This window comes from Tachyglossus aculeatus, chromosome 5, assembly GCF_015852505.1.
Source record: "Tachyglossus aculeatus isolate mTacAcu1 chromosome 5, mTacAcu1.pri, whole genome shotgun sequence".
Taxonomy (NCBI): domain Eukaryota; kingdom Metazoa; phylum Chordata; class Mammalia; order Monotremata; family Tachyglossidae; genus Tachyglossus; species Tachyglossus aculeatus.
Window position 1 is genome coordinate 25951979 of NC_052070.1, and position 14960 is coordinate 25966938.

General features: G+C 42.0%; 1 non-coding gene across 1 annotated transcript; it reads right to left on the reverse strand.

Annotated features, from left to right (window-relative positions):
* Positions 1 to 1512: 1512 nt before the first annotated feature.
* Positions 1513 to 1650, reverse strand: LOC119929035. Its single transcript, XR_005451178.1, has one exon. It is a non-coding gene; the product is annotated as a small nucleolar RNA SNORA7 (small nucleolar RNA).
* Positions 1651 to 14960: the final 13310 nt, after the last annotated feature.

A 14960-nucleotide genomic window follows, 5' to 3' on the forward strand; every position in this document is an offset into this window, starting at 1 on the left:
TCAGTGCCCTGCATATTGCAAGCACTTGATAAATATGATTGATTGATAGAAATTGATCTTGGGAATCTTATCTTTGGAAAAATGGTAGGGCAAGGCTCCTGGAACTCTGAAACCAGTTTCCTTTTACTTAATAGTTTCAGAATGAAGTTCCTATATTTTGCAAGGAGTTTTTGAGATATTTTTATGGATCTGGATTATTCCCAGAACCTAAGCTATAAATTAGATGTTCAAAAGGGCTCATTCACTTATTCAGATCATGTGGGAGATCATTTGGCACATTAGATTAGAGTTTAAAGGTTGAAAAGGTGTCACCTTTGGTTAACAATGCTCCAAGGAGTCCAAAAGAATGAATGTTCCTTCCTGAGCAGATCACCTACTTTCTGGGAATGGGCTCAGTGGACATCAAGATTTCATAACCAAGCACCAAATTTTCCACTGTTTCTGGAACAATACTAGCTAGTCAGAATGATTGTCTAATGCTCATTTATTCATTCATTCAATCATATTTATTGAGTGCTTACTGTGTGCAGAGCACCGTACTAAGCGCTTGGGACATACAATTCGGCAACAAGTAGAGACAATTCCTGCCCACAACGGGCTCACAGTCTAGTGTTCTACTTAAATCAAGAAGTCCAGCAGGCCTTAGGAAGGCTGGTAGGGGAGTGTGGTGTCAATCTAGCACAAAGGTTCAAACCAAACGGAAGGTCTACACAGAAATTAAAGAGGGTAATTTGGACCATGCCTGAGAGCATGCCAATCACCCTGCCTATACGCATTCTCAGCATGATCCCTAGCAACCAAGCCCTGGCACGCGGTTAGTTCACTAGCATTAAAACCAAACTCAATGCATCACACTTTCTCTGGGCAATATGTGAGAGGAGAATGGATGACTGCAGGATATTCAGCAGAGTTTAGATTCCTTTTACTTGCTGTGGCAGGCAAGCTAAACATAATTAATCCTGGAACTGCCATCTGTCACCCATGTAAGCCATTTTATTTATTTGCTTTTCTTTCCTCAACTTGACCCCTTCAACCCCAATTCCCTCTCACCCTGGCCTCTTTTAATCATTTAAATCTCCACCTTCACAGCTCCTCTCTTCCTCTGACCTTGTAGCTTGCTCCACTGTAGCAGCTTGGGTTCCTTCTGTGATGTCTGGGTCCCATACAGCTCAGCCATCCGCAGCTCTCAAAACCACAGTTTTGCAGGGAAGAAACTAAGTAGGGGATCAAACAATCATATTTCTTGAGTGCTTATTGTGTGCAGTGCACTGTACTAAGCACTTGTTATGTCTTGTCTTAGGCTTTCGAGTTGTTTGCGACCCATAGCGACACCACGGACATATCTCTCCCAGAATGCCCCTCCATTCATCTGCAATCATTCTGGTAATGTAGCCATGGAGTTTTCTTGGTAAAAATACTGAAGTGGTTTACCGTTGCCTCCCACGCAGTAAACTCGAGTCTCCGTCCTCCACTCTCTCCCACGCTGCTGCTGTCCAGCACAGGTGAGTTTTGACTTGTAGCAGATTGCTTTCCACTCACTAGCCACTGCCCAAGCTAGGAATGGAATGGATATGCCTCTGCTTTACTCTCCCTCCTGTAGCCGAGACTAATAGAGTACTGGAAACTCTCCAGATGTGACCCTGAGAGGGGACTTGTACATATCTATTCTATTTATTTTATTTTGTTAGTATGTTTCGTTTTGTTCTCTGTCTCCCCCTTTTAGACTGTGAGCCCACTGTTGGGTAGGGACTGTCTCTATATGTTGCCAACTAGTACTTCCCAAGAGCTTAGTACAGTGCTCTGCACACAGTAAGTGCTCAATAAATACAATTGATTGATTGACTAAGCACCTGCAGCAGTATAGCAGATTTGGTAGACACACCCTTTGCCCCATAGTGGGGATAATAATAATTATGGTATTTGTTAAGTGCTTACTCTGTGCCAGGCATTGTACTATGTGCTGGATCAAATTCATGCTGCCCTCCCCCAAACTCCCTTCCACACCTAGTTTTGTTGCAGGCAGTAAGGGTTGATTGCAGTGGGAAGATTAAAAAACATTAAAAAGTGTGTAGATCAGATCCAGGATTATGGGGTATGTGGCAAGGTGCCACACCTGGAGAGTTTCCAGTACTCACCAGTCTCGACTACGGGAGGGAGAGTCAAGCAGAGGCCTACCCATTCCATTCCTAGCTTGGCCAGTGGCTAGCGAGTGGAAGGCAATCGGCTACAAGTCGAAACTCTGCCGTGCTGGGCAGCAGAGGCATTGGAGAGAGGAGAGGGTGGAGACTCAAGTTTGCTGCATGGAAGGAGGCAATGGCAAACCACTTCCGTATTTTTACCAGGAAAACTGTATGGATCCACTAACAGAACGGTTGAAGATGGAGGTGGGACATTCTGGGAGAGATGAGTCCATGGCGTCACTATGGGTCAGAGAGGACTCCACAACATAAGACAAAACAAGCAGGGTGGAGTCACGGGGAGATGGAACAAGGAGAGTTTGGGATATGGAGACAGATTTGGGTGGGGCTAATTAGATCATTAGTGGATTGAAGGGATGGAATTTTGAAGGATTAAAGGAGAGTTGGATGGGTGGGGTTAGGAGGCTGGGTGAGTCAAGAAAAAGAAAACATTAAAGACTTCCCTGGGTGGTAGGTGGCAATGAACAGTGCTCGGCACATAGTAAGCACTAAACAAATACCACTAAAAAAAAATGACAGAATACATTGCGCTCTGACTGTGGACAGTAGCAAAGGACAGACATTCCCCTGATGCTCACTCATCAGTGATGCAGAATGGGAAAAGCATAAACAGGGTGCAAAAGGAACATTTGAAAAACTCAGTGATGAAAAATTTCAAGTAATGTGTCCTAGACAAACATGGTTGGGAGACAGTACCAGTAGATAAGTACATAAGTCCTCCCCATCTCCATCCCCCCCGCTTTACCTCCTTCCCTTCCCCACAGCACCTATATATATATGTATATATGTTGGTATGTATTTATTACTCTATTTCACTTGTACATATTTATTCTATTTACTTTATTCTGTTAATATGTTTTGTTCTCTGTCTCCCCCTTCTAGACTGTGAGCCCACTGTTGGGTAGGGGCCATCTCTATATGTTGCCAACTTGTACTTCCCAAGCACTTAGTACAGTGCTCTGCACACAGTAAGCGCTCAATAAATATGATTGAATGAATGAATGAATGTCAACCTGCCAACCATGATAGAAATAGCATGACTCCTTCAATAAAAAAATAAAAATCAAGAAATTTGTGACGGGCAAGAGACAGTTGAAAACTCCACCAGGCCCTGACAGTCACAAAGGCAATAACAGAGCAAAAGACAATCTTTACATGTATAATAAATGAAACAATTATCGGTCATTCGTCAATCCTTTCAGCCATACTAGCATATGTGGTTAATGTTTTCCCATCATTAATGGTGTCTTGTAACCTGAAAGATACCTCTAGATTTCACTACAGTCTTGGAAGGGTAGCTGAATTTTGCTGATCTTCTTTTCTAGATGAAGAAAACCAATACACTAGCAGATCTCCAAGGTCATGGGAAAACCAGCTAGCATTAGAACTTCTGGGTTTATTGTTTGTTTATTTCAATTACCCAATTTGCTTCTTTAATAGCACTTATCTCTTTCAGAAGGGTAGAATGGATAGTAAATACGCTCTTGCAAAGTGCTTTGATCTCCCCAGGAGCAAGTCATTCTATGGGTTCAAAATAAATGCTGCAATAATCGCTAAAATATTAATAAAAAATAATCAGAACCCAGAAATCATTTGCCTCTGGAATATGACTGGCTCTCATTAAAATTGTGTTTTTCTGTGTTTTTGCCACATTTAAATGGATTTGTATTTTGAATTTGCTATATTCTACAAAATGGTAACCAAACAATTTTCTTTTTCATTTCTTTCCCTGAGCCACAGGATAAACACAATATCGAGAGTCCTGATCATCAGTCCAGGCTGACATGAAAAATGAACAAATTGGAAAGAGCATCTATGTCTGATGCATTCCTTGTCACTGAATCTGGAAGGAAAGCTGACAGCCAAAATTGCTTACTTTACAGATCACTGATAGTGCTCTGGGGAGACAGATGACATGTAAAATAGTCAACCTCAGAGGCAATTTCAAAATCAGGAGCTCCAGAGTATTTAGCACCTCATCTGGAAGATGTTTAGTGAAGTTGAAATGGAGGTCACTTGGCTTCCCATAGTTGTTAAGTGGTTCACTAATTTCACATTCCTGCAATCCTATAATTTAAGAAATACAATTTCATCAGGGTGCAATATTTGCTGATTTTTTAACAACGTTTTAAAATGGAATATTGAAACTTCTTTGAAATTGGCAACACTGTGTTGTAATGCCTGTATGGATCCTTTTATGGGTCATGACTTACGAAGAGTATTGAGTTATCTCTCACGGGTGGATTGATCCTTGGAAGGCCAATCTGGGGAGCAGGAGCAGCCTACCTAGGTATCCAGAGGAAGGGTGGGTGGTTGTGGGATCTCGAAAGGAAGGTCACTCTATCACCTCCTCTTAATCTTTCTCTCTAGCCCATCCCACGATTAAACATCTAATTCATGCCTGACTGTCTCCAGCCTAATTCACTGAGGATTATTTAATCAAGGGCAATGAGTTTTTAGACTCACCCCAACTCCCTAATCATCCCAACCCCATTTTGTTTAGCATCTGCAGGAGGCCCAGAGCTAAACCCTTTGAAGTTTGGAACCACTTAGTAATAATAGTAATAATTGTGGTATTTGTTAAGTGCTTACCATGTGGCAGGCACTGTACTAAGCACTGGGGTGGATACAAGCAAATTGGATTGGACACAGTCCCTGTCCTATGTGGGGCTCATAGTCTCAACCCCCATTTTTTACAGATAAGGTAACTGAGGCCCAGAGAAGTAAAGTGATTTGCCCAAGGTCATACAGCAGACTAGTGGCAGACACAGGATTAGAACTCATCACCTTCTGATTCCCAGGACCCTGTTCTATCCACTAGGCCATGTTTGGACTATGCTCTGTGGTCAGAGTTGTAACTGTTCTTGGAAGATAGAGGTGTCGACTATGGGGTTGGCCTTTCCTCAGCAGCGTGTCTCAGTAGAAAGAGCACAGATTTGGGAGTCAGAGGTCGTGGGTTCTAAGCCTGGCTCCACCACTTGTCAGCTGTGTGACCTTGGACAAGTCACTTCCCTTCTCTGAGCCTCAATTACCTCATCTGGAAAATGGGGATTAAGACTGTGAGCCCCACGTGGGACAACCTGATTACCTTGTATCTCCCCCAGTGCTTGGCACATAGTAAGAGCTTAACAAATATCATCATCCTCAGACTGTGAGTGTCATATGGGCCTGGGTCTGTGTCCGATATGCTTGTCCTGTATCTACCCCAGCACCTAGCACAGTGTGTGGTGATATATTAATATTGATAGTACTTATTAAGTGTTTACTATGTGCATCCACTGTACTGAACCCTGGGAAAGAATACTTGGGTGAGAATTAGGGGGTGGGGTGGGACCACCAAGGAACTCACAGTCTAAGAAACAGAGTAAGCATTTAATAAATGCCATCATTCTCTTGGAAAGACAGGTTTGCACTCAAGACTTCTAGACTGTGAGCCCGCTGTTGGGTAGGGACCGTCTCTATATGTTGCCAACTTGTACTTCTCAAGTGCTTAGTAGAGTGCTTTGCACACAGTAAGCGCTCAATATGACTGAATGAATGAATGAAAGATGTATTTTGAAAGAGGAGACTGTTTAAAGCACAAGGAACTATAGAGAAAGGTTGGGAGATGGCAGTGGGAAACATCCGGGTGAATTTGGAATGCAAAGACAGTGATTTCAACAGTCATCGGGAGACTGATTGGAGAGGAGAAGACCTGAGAAAGTGGAGATTAGTGAGGTGAAAACTGGAATTAGTTATGTTTCCATGTTTGCCTTCAGGTGTCTAAGGTCAGGTAAAAGTAAACACTGTTTAGAAGAGGGGAATAGTGTCTACGGCCTGTTGAGTACTATATACGATAATAGTAAAGATAATAATGGTATTTGTTAGGCGCTTACTATGTGCCAAGCATTGTTCTATGTGCTGGGATAGATACAAGATAATCAGGCTGTTCCAAATGGGGTTCGCAGTCTTCATCCCCATTTTCCAGCTGAGGTAATTGAGAGACAGAGAAGTGAAGTGGCTTGCCCAAGGTCACCCAGCAGCCAAATGGCAGAGCTGGGATTAGAAGCCACATCCTCTGGCAGCGTGGCTCAGTGGAAAGAGCACAGGCTTTGGAGTCAGAGGTCATGGGTTCAAATTCCAGCTCTGCCAATTGTCAGCTGTGTGACTTTGGGCAAGTCACTTCACTTCTCTGGGCTTCAGTTACCTCATCTGTAAAATGGGGATGAAGACTGTGAACCCCCCATGGGACAATCTGATCACCTTGTAACCTCCCCAGCGCTTAGAACAGTGCTTTGCACATAGTAAACACTTAACAAATACCATTATTATTATTGTTATTATTATTTCCACTGAGCCATGCTTCTCCCAATTATCATATAATTATCAACCTATAGAGGTAGATGCATAGAAAGAAGGAGAAAATGGTCTATGGGCCAAGCGCTTAGTAAAGTGCTCTGGACACAGTAAGCACTCAATAAATGCCAATGACAGATAGATTGATTGACTGGGAATGAAAATGTAAAGTATCTAAGCAGCATGGCCTGGGGGCCAGAGGAACTAGTTTAAAACCCCAGCTCCACCACTTTCCTGCTGGATTACATTGGGCAAGTCACTTAACTTCTCTGTGCATCAGTTCTCTCATCTGTAAAATGGGGATTAAGACTGTGAGCGCTATGTGGGACCAGGACTATATCCAAACCAACTGTATTGTATCTTATCAATCAATCAATCGTATTTATTGAGCGCTTACTATGTGCAGAGCACTGTACTAAGCGCTTGGGAAGTACAAATTGGCATCACATAGAGACAGTCCCTACCCAACAGTGGGCTCACAGTCTAAAAGGGGGAGACAGAGAACAGAACCAAACATACCAACAAAATAAAATAAGTAGGATAGAAATGTACAAGTAAAATAAATAAATAAATAAATAAATAGAGTAATAAATATGTACAACCATATATACATATATACAGGTGCTGTGGGGAAGGGAAGGAGGTAAGACGGGGGGATGGAGAGGGGGACGAGGGGGAGAGGAAAGAAGGGGCTCAGTCTGGGAAGTCTTATCCCAGTGCCTGGCACATAGAAAACACTTAAATAGGATTTAAAAAATTCCACATTTTGAAAAATGGAAGAACTGTGACAGAGTTTTAGGACAAATGGACAGTGAATAGTTTGGGTAGTGCAGAGTGTGCAAAAAGGCTGAGAACTATAACTGAGCTTTATGGAGTGATTGGTCTGAACTGAAGAAGGTCAAGGAAATCAATGACTTCTCACCAGCCGTAAAATGCAACTACCCACCAAAAATATAGCACCAGGAACCATGGTAAAAAGTCAGCTTAACTTTTTGAGGGGCAAAAGGGAGGAATTGATTAATAGTACTTATAGAATCACTACTGTGTGCAGAGCCTTGCATCAAATGCTTGGGAGAGTACAATACGTGAAGGAGACAAAATTCCAGATAAGAGGAAGAAGTGCTTAAATAGCAGAGTACATAAATTGAAACTGCAAAAGTGCTAAGATGATAGTTGAGAGACGGAACCCGGGCTGAAGAAAACTTAACTGGGGAAAGCTTCATAGATTAAGTGAGATTTCAGTCAATCATGCAATGGCATTTATTGAGTGCTTCTATATGCAGGACACTGTATTAAGCACTTGGGAGAGCTCAATAAATAAGTACTGTGAAATTGTTCATTCAATTGTATTTATTGAGCGCTTACTGTGTACAGAGGACTGTACTAAGTGCTTGGGAAGTACAAATCGGCAACATATAGAGATGGCCCCTACCCAACAACGGGCTGTACTAAGCGGTTGGGAAGTACAAATCGGCAACATATAGAGACGGCCCCTACCCAACAACAGGCTCACAGTCTAGAAGGAAGAGAACATAGACAACAAGAAGTACAGCAGAGAAGTGCTACACAATTTCAGAAGTGTTTGAAGATGGGAAATGTTGAAGACTGCCTCCTATCTGCTGTATATTTCTAAATTTAAATCCCTTGGAGAATTTTCCCTATGGCATAGGTAAGTGGAACATCTCAGAAGAAACATGAAAGAAAAGAAAGGTGGAAAACGATTTACATTTCAAAAAGAGGCAAGAAACATCACTGCCACTGCCAAGTTTGTCATCTGTGCAGACTTGCTACCCCACTTAGATGATCAATTTTCAGGGATTTAGCCCTGAAAGTGAGCATAAATGAAAGAAATCCAGACTTTTTCCGAAGAACCAATTCTGGAGGATATCCCATTCCAATGTTAGCTCTGAGGGCAGAGATCTTTTTCTTCTTTCACTTCTTCACTTTCACTTTTTCTTTCAGTATAATCTCCTTTGTACATAGTAATAATAATGATACAAGCGCTTAATACAGTGCTCTGCACACAGTAAGCGCTTAATATGATGGAATGAATAATAACAATAATAATAATAATAATGATGATGAGCTGGAGTGGATACAAGCAAAGTGGGTTGGACACAGTCCCTGTCCAACATAGGGTTCACAGCTATAATCCCCATTTTACAGATGAGATAACTGAGCCACAGTGATGTGACTTGCCCAAAGTCACACAACAGACATGTGGCAGAGCCAGGATTAGAACCCATGACCTTTCGACTTCCAGTTCCGTGCTCTATTCACTAGTCTAACAGGTCTACACAATCCATGATATTTATTGAACTCCCATGTGCAAACTACTGTCCTAAGCATGAGGGGCAATTCAGTAGAGCTATTAGGTGCTCAATAAATGCTATTGAATTGATTTGGAGCACACTGGCTGAAAATAAGAAGAATTAAAGTTTCAAGAGGAAGAGGGGTGGCTGAGAATTCAAATTCCCAGAATTTCATCCACTCCTATATTCAAGCTAGTGGAGCAAACTGCTGTCACATTGATCCAAGCATTTACATGTCCTTCCTTGACTACTACCATCAACATTTTCGCTGATCTCCCGGCTTCCATTGTTTCACTTTTCCAATCCATACTTCACTCCGCTGCCAGATGATTTCTCTAAAAAAAGTTCAGTTCACGTATCCCCTCTCCTTAAAAAAACTCTAGTGATTGTCCACATAGGCTCTGAAGCAGCATGGCGGAGTGGATAAAGCATGGGCCTGGGAATCACGAGGTCATGGTTTCTAATCCTGGCTCCACCACTTGTTTGCTCTGTGGCCTTGGGCAAGTCACTTCACTTCTCTGTGCCTCAGTTACTTCATCTTTAAGATAATGATAGTAATAATAATAATAATAATTATGGCATTTGTTAAGCGCTTACTATGTGCAAAACACTGTTCTAAGTGCTGGGGGGATGCAAGATGATCGGGTTGTCCCATGTGGGGCTCACAGTCTTAATCCCGGTTTTAAAGATGAGGTAACTGAGTCATAGAGAAGTTAAGTGACTTGTCCAAGGTCATACAGCAGACATGCAGCGGAGTGGGAATTAGAGCCCATGACGTTTGATTCCCAAGCCCAGGCCCTTTCCACTGAGCCATGCTGCTTCTCTAAGATAATAATAATAATAATAATAATAATAGTAATAATAATAATAATAATGGCATTTGTTAAGCGCTTACTATGTGCAGAGCACTGTTCTAAGCGCTGGGGGGGTTACAAGGTGATCAAGTTGTCCCACGTGGGGCTCACAGTCTTAATCCCCATTTTACAGATGAGGTACCTGAGGCTCAGAGAAGTTAAGTGACTTACCCAAGGTCACACAGCAGACATGTGGTGGAGTCGGGATTCGAACCCATGACCTCTGACTCCAAAGTCCAGGCTCTTTCCACTGAGCCACGCTGCTCCTCCTAAGATGGGCATTGAGACTGTAAGCTCCATGTGGGACAGGGGCTGTGTCCAACTCGATTTGTTTGTATCCACCCCAGTCCTTAGTACAGTGCCTGGAACATAGTAAGCTCTTAATAAATACTGTTATTATAATTATTGTCTATCAGATATGAAAGAGGGTGATTTCCAGACCCGAGGAAGTATATGAACAAGGGTTCAGTGGCAAGAGAGTTGAGGTTGGGGTACAGAGAGGAGGTTGGCATTAGAGGAGCCAAGTGTTTGGGCTAGGTTAATTGGTTGACTGGTTGATTGGGTTGTAGTAGGAGAGTAATGAAGTCAGGTAGGAGGGGGACAACTGATTGAATATCACAAAGTTGAATAATTTGCCCTTCATAGGATCAGGACCAGTTGGTTTTAAGGGATATCTGGCATTATCCATTCATTCATTTATTCAATCATATTTATTGAGCGCTTACTGTGTGCAGAGCACTGTACTAAGCGCTTGGGAAGTACAAGTTGACAACATATATAGACGGTCCCTACCCAACAGCGGGCTCACAGTCTAGAAGAAGACATATTTCATATTTTGTATGCATGTTCCTGATTCTTACGTAAGGACAAAGATAGTTTGTGTGGGGTAAATTACAATAAGCATACTAGGGTATAATATTTAGTTGGAAACTTGAATCACGAAGTTTTTCTGACTCTGACCTTGACAAATAAAATGTACAATGTACATCCCCTGTTACTAGTTCCTTGTCCTTCTTTCCCCATTTTACTTCCTTCTCAACCACTCAACTCAGTTACCATGTATCTCCTTCAGTAACTAAAAAAACCCACTGTTTTCCTAATCATTACAATATATTTAACAGAATATTCACCTCAATACCAGGTGCCTGCAGCCAGCTTAGTGTAAGCATCTGGAAACAGCAGGAGATATGAAACAATAGACTACTAAGTGTGGGTTAATAGTGATTAGCAAATGAAGGATATTTGACATAATAATAATAATAGCATTTATTAAGTGCTTACCATGTGCAAAGCACTGTTCTAAGCGCTGGGGAGATTAGAAGGTGATTGGGTTGTCCCACAGGGGGCTCACAGTCTTCATCCCCATTTTACAGATGAGGTAACTGAGGCACAGAGAAGTCAAGTGACTTACCCAAAGTCATACAGCTGTTAATAGGTGGAGTCGGGATCAAATGGTGTAATGCTTACTGGACTCTAAGGGCATCTTAAACATTTCCTACTGTTTCCACGCGGGAATCAGCATGGCGTAGTGGATAGGGCATAGGTCTGGGAATCAGATGGGTTTTATTATTATTATTATTATTATAACATTTATTAAGCACTTACTATGTGCAAAGAACTGTTCTAAATGCTGGGGAGGTTACAAGGTGATCAGGTTTTCCCACAGGGGGCTCACAATCTTCATCCCCATTTTCCAGATGAGGTAACTGAGGCAAAGAGAAGTTAAGTGACTCGCACAAAGTCACACAGCTGACAAGTGGCAGAGCCGGAATTTGAACCCATGGCCTTTGACTCCAAAGCTCGGACTCTTTCCACTGAGCCACGCTGCTTCTCACCCTGTTTGAGTTCTAATCCATCCCAGCTCTGCCACTTGTCTGCTGCATGATTTTGGGCAAGTCATTTCTCTTCTCTGTGCCTCAGTTACCACATCTGTAAAATGGGGATTGAGATTGTGAACTCCACATGGGACAGTATCCAGCTCAGTTTGCTTGTATCTACCTAGTACTTAGTACAGTGCCTGGCACATAGTAAGCATTTAACAAATACTATTATTATTATTATTTGTATTTATTACCTCCACATTAAACGGAAGCTACTTACCATCAGCTTTAAGGCACTCAATCCATTGTTCACTCCTATCTTAAATCACTTATCTCCTACTACAATCCAACCCACACACTCCACTCTTCTAATGCTTCTAGAGAAGCAGCGTGACTCTGTGGAAAGAGCCCGGGCTTTGGAGTCAGAGGACATGGGTTCAAATCCTGGCTCTGCCAACTGTCAGGGGTGCGACTTTGGGCAAGTCACTTCACTTCTCTATGCCTCAGTTACCTTATCTGTAAAATGGGGATTAAGACTGTGAGCCCCCCATGGGACAACCTGATCACCTGGTTACCTCCCCAGTGCTTAGAACAGTGCTTTGCACAAAGTAAGTGCTTAATAAATGTCATTATTATTATTATTATTATTATTATTATTAATGCCAACCTACTCTCTATACCTCAATTTCATCTATCCCACAATCTTAGCCAACTCTGCCTGAGGCTCCCTCCCCCATCATAGCCTACAGACCACTCTCCCTTCAAAGCCCTATGTAAATAACACTGAAACAAGGTGGCCTAATGGATAGAGCACAGGCCTGGGAGTAGGAGGATCTGAGTTAATAATTAATAATAATAATAATAATAATGGTATTTGTTAAGCACTTACTATGTGCAAAGCACTGTTCTAAATTGTGGGGAGGTTACAAGGTGATCAGTTTGTCCCATGGGGGGCTCACAGTCTTAATCCCCATTTTACAGATGAGGTAACTGAGGTGCAGAGAGGTGAAGTGACTTGCCCCAAGTCACACAGCTGACAAGTGGCAGAGCTGGGATTTGAACCCATGACCTCTGACTCCAAAGCCGGGGCTCTTTCCACTGATCCATGCTGCTCCCGAGTTCTAATCCCAGCTCTGCCACTTGTCCGATGTGTGACCTTGGGGAAGTCGCTTAACTTCTCCATGCCTCAGTTACTTCATTTGTTAAAATGGGGATTAAGACTGTGAGCCCCATGTGAGACATAGACTGTTTCCGACCTGATTAGGTTGTATCTACCCCGGTGCTTAGTACAGTGCCTGGAACATAGTGAGGGCTTAACAAGTGCTATTTTTATCATTGTTATTATTAATCTTATCTTATAATAATGACTGTAATTATTATTATTATTATTATTATTATCTTCTGACAGCTGTCGTTTTCCCTTTTTGCCCTCCCTTCTGCATCACCTATGAACTTGTGCTTGTACTTTTCCATCACTTGATAGCCACCCCCCCACAGCACTTATGTACATATCCCTATGCCCTCCTATTTCCCCTATATGTAATTTATTTTAATTCTTATCTCCCCTTCTAGACCGTAAGATCTTTGTGGGAGGGGATCATGTCTGCCAACTCTGTTGTACTAAACTCTCCCAAATGCTTAGTACAGTATTCTGAACACGGTAAGCACTCAACAAATAAAATTAATTGATTTCCCTCTGACCTTCTGAAAAGAACTGAGTTGAAAAGCTTGGGGAGGAATTCTATGGAAGCATGTGAAGGACAAGTAAGGGGCAAGTTGATTCATCCTTATCAGTTATCTCCCTCACCAAGTATTTTTACAAATATAATTTAGCCCTTTCATTTCCACACTTCCCTATGTTTAGTTTGACTTACTATTTTCCCATGGTGACTAATGACTAGGTAGACTTTGGCAAATTGTCTGGTGCTCTAAAAGGCACTTTAAAACCTAGGAGGAGGCACGATATGGAAAGGGGGGAAAGCCCACATGATATTGTTTTTCTCTAAAAAGAGGAAAAATAATTACAGTGCTTAACTTCTCTTTCGGATTATGAATAATAGCTTGGGACTTTTCTCCTTACTGCATGCATATTCTCTTTGAAAAAAATTAAAGCTGATATAAATTCATTTATAAGACAAACGAAACTATTACCACATGGGAAAATAGTAGAGAAAAATATCAAAATAGCCAAATGGCTCCAAAAGGAAAAGGATTTTCTTTACTGCCACAGTGTTCCCCGGAGCATGTAGTAGGCTTTAGAAATACAACTTATCTCAACAGCCTCACTTGATTTGATTTCCCCCCCACCAGGCATTTAAATGATGGCATTAATTAAGTGTTTACTATATGCAAAGCACTGTTCTAAGCGTTGGGGAGGTTACAAGGTGATCAGGTTGTCCCACGGGGGACGCACTCTCTTAATCCCCATTTTACAGATGAGGTAACTAAGGCACAGAGAAGTTAAGTGACTTACCCAAAGTCACACAGCTGACAATTGGCAGAGCCGGGATTTGAACCCATGACCTCTGACTCCAAAGCCCGGGCTCTACCCACTGAGCGACGCTACTTCTTGTAGCTTCTCTAGGATGGCTTAACTCATGTTTCAAGGTCTCTGTGATTTTATTTTGTGGTCCCTTAGTTGGGATGATGTCCAAATCAGTGTTTATATCTATCACTACAAATGATAGAAGTTTCTTAGAGAAGCAGTGTGGCCTAGTGGATAGAGATGGGCTCAGGAGTCAAAAGGACCTGCGTTCTAATCTCCGGTCTGCGACTTGTCTGCTGTGTGACTTTGGACAAGTCATTTAACTTCTCTGTGTCTCAGTTGCCTCATCTGTAAAATGAGGATTAAAACTGTGAGCCCCAAGTGGGACAGGGACTGTGTCCAACCAGATTTGCTTGTATCCAATCAATCAATCAATCATATTTATTGAGTGCTTACTGTGTGCAGAGCACTGTACTGAGCTCTTGGGAAGTAGAAGTTGGCAACATATAGAGACAGTCCCTACCCAACAGTGGGCTCACAGTCTAAAAGGGGGAGACAGAGAACAAAACCAAACATACTAACAAAATAAAATAAATAGAATAGATATGTACAGGTAAAATAAATAAATAAATAGAGTAATAAATAAGTACAAACATATATACATATAAACAGGTGCTGTAGGGAAGGGAAGGAGGTAAAATGGGGGGATGGAGAGGGGGATGAGGGTCCACCCCAGTTTTTAGTACAGTTCCTGGAATGTAGTAAGTGCTTAAATATCATTATTATTATAATTATTATTATTATTATTTCCTGAACTCAGCAGGGTACTACATCAGCATGATCCTGGGTTCACTTGGGGAACACATTAACTCAGATCCTCCCAGATTTTTAATCGATCAGTGGCATTTGTGGAGTGCTTACTCTGTGTTGAGCACTGAACTAAGTGCTTGGGAGAG